Below are 2,128 nucleotides of genomic sequence, written 5' to 3'. Positions count from 1 at the left end.
ATTATTTACTTACATACAGATTGAATAAGTCCTCTTGTTCTGTTTGAACAACTGCTTCTTAGTCTATATACAAGTTCCTCATGATCACAATTAAGTGTTCTGGAATACTCATTCTCTGCAGTTTTGTCCATAACTTGTCATGATCTGCACAGTTGAAAGCCTTTGCATAGTCACTAAAACACAGGTAAATATTTTTTTCTTGTATTCCTTGCTTTCAGTTAAGATCCACCTGATGTTAGTAATGGTATCTCTTGTTCCAAGTACTTGAATGAATCTGGCTTGAACATCTGGCAATTTTCTGTCAATGTACTGTTTCAGCTGTTGTTTGTTAGTATTCTTTTTATTTCTGTTGATTCTATTTCATTGTCACCCATATAATTTCTTATGTGTCTTATTTGCATGTTCACCTTCTTTTCTTTTGCTAGATTTGCCAATGGCTTATCAATTTTTCAAATCCCTTCAAAGAACCAACTTCCCGTTTTGATTCTTCCAATTGTCTTTCTGTTTTCTGATACATTTATTTCAGCATAATATTTATTTTTCTTCTCTATTGGTGGCTTAGTCTTACTTTGATGCTCTTTTTCTAATTCTAGGAGATATTATGTTAATATGTTAATTTGGGTTCTTTTTTCTATTTGGTTGTGTGTGTTTATTGCTATAAATTTCCCTCTAAGAACTATTTTTTTGCTGTGGCCCAAACATTTGTAATTTTTGTTTTTCTTCTCATTTGATTCAAGGAATTTTAAATTTCATTTTATATTTCATTTATTAAGTGTATATTATAAATTGGGTGTTATCTGATTTCCATGTATTCAAATGTTTTACCTTGATCTTCTTATTGTTGATTTCTAATTTTATATCATTTTCATCAGAAAACATGCTTTGTAGTATTTTTATGTTTTTAACTTTCTTGAGGCTTGCTCTGTGGCCTAACATATGGTCTATTCTGTAGAATGTTCCATGTGCACTGGAAAAGAATGTGTACTGCGCTGTTGTTGGGCTGAGTGATCCATGTAAGTCTATGAGGTCAAGTTAGCTGAGTTTGTTGCTTAATTCAGCTGTGTCTTTGTTTAGTTTCTTCTATTTAGTTGCTGTCTCATACATTGAAAGTGATGTATTAAAATATTCTACTGTTATTGTAGAGTTGTCTATTTCTTCAGTTCTGTTAGAGTTAAATTTATATATTTTGAAGCTCTTTCATTGGGAACATTGATGTTTATTATGGTTGTGGCCTGTTGTTCAATTGACCCTGCAATCATGAGATAATGCCTTTTTTTGTGTCTTATGCTATTTTTTGTCTTAAACTCAATTTCATCAGAAATTATTATTGCCACTCTTATTCATTTTTGATGGCTGTTAGCTTCATATATTTTTCCAATCCTTGATTTTAAATCTATTTTTGTCTTTGTGTATAAGGTGAGTCTTATGTAGACAATATGTTGAAGCATCCTTTTTTTCTTATCCATTCTATTACTCTTTACCTCTTGACTGGTATATTTAATCCATTTACATATACTTTCAGTGTAATTATCATTAGGTATGAACTGATTGCAGTTATTTTGTTCTGTGTGTGTTTTTTGTGGTAATGCTGTTTTCTTTGTCCCACATAATTGTCCATGCTGAGTTCCTTTTGTGAGTTTTCTTGTCAATTTTTATTGTTTTAATGTTTACTAAATCTTCATGGTTTTCCTTTTACTTGATTTGGTTGAAGGTATATCAATTTTCTTTGAGGTTGCACTGTAATTTGATCATTTTTTCCTTGGTTTAAAACAATTGTATCTCGAAATATACTTGACTTTTTCAATAATCAGAAGTTCTGTAATTATACTTTTTCCTCTTTTTAATTTTAGTTTTCTTCATTATAATTTGATATCCCTGGTTCCCTACTTTCATTCTTGTAGATTTGCTTAACTTTAAATACTTCTATATCTGGATTGTATTCAAGGTGATATTGCTGCATATGTCAGTCTCAGGTTGTTTTCTTCTGTTGTTGGTTCTCAGTCCAGTGGACTCCCTTTAATATTATATATTTGTTGTTGTTGTTGTTAAGTGCCATCGAGTCGGGTCCGACCCATAGCGACCCTGTACAGGGTTTCCGAGGTTGTAAATCTTTACGGGAGTAGAAAGC

The sequence above is a fragment of the Chrysochloris asiatica genome, unplaced genomic scaffold (genome assembly GCF_000296735.1).
Source record: "Chrysochloris asiatica unplaced genomic scaffold, ChrAsi1.0 scaffold00043, whole genome shotgun sequence".
NCBI lineage: Eukaryota > Metazoa > Chordata > Mammalia > Afrosoricida > Chrysochloridae > Chrysochloris > Chrysochloris asiatica.
This window is presented reverse-complemented; position numbering follows the sequence as displayed.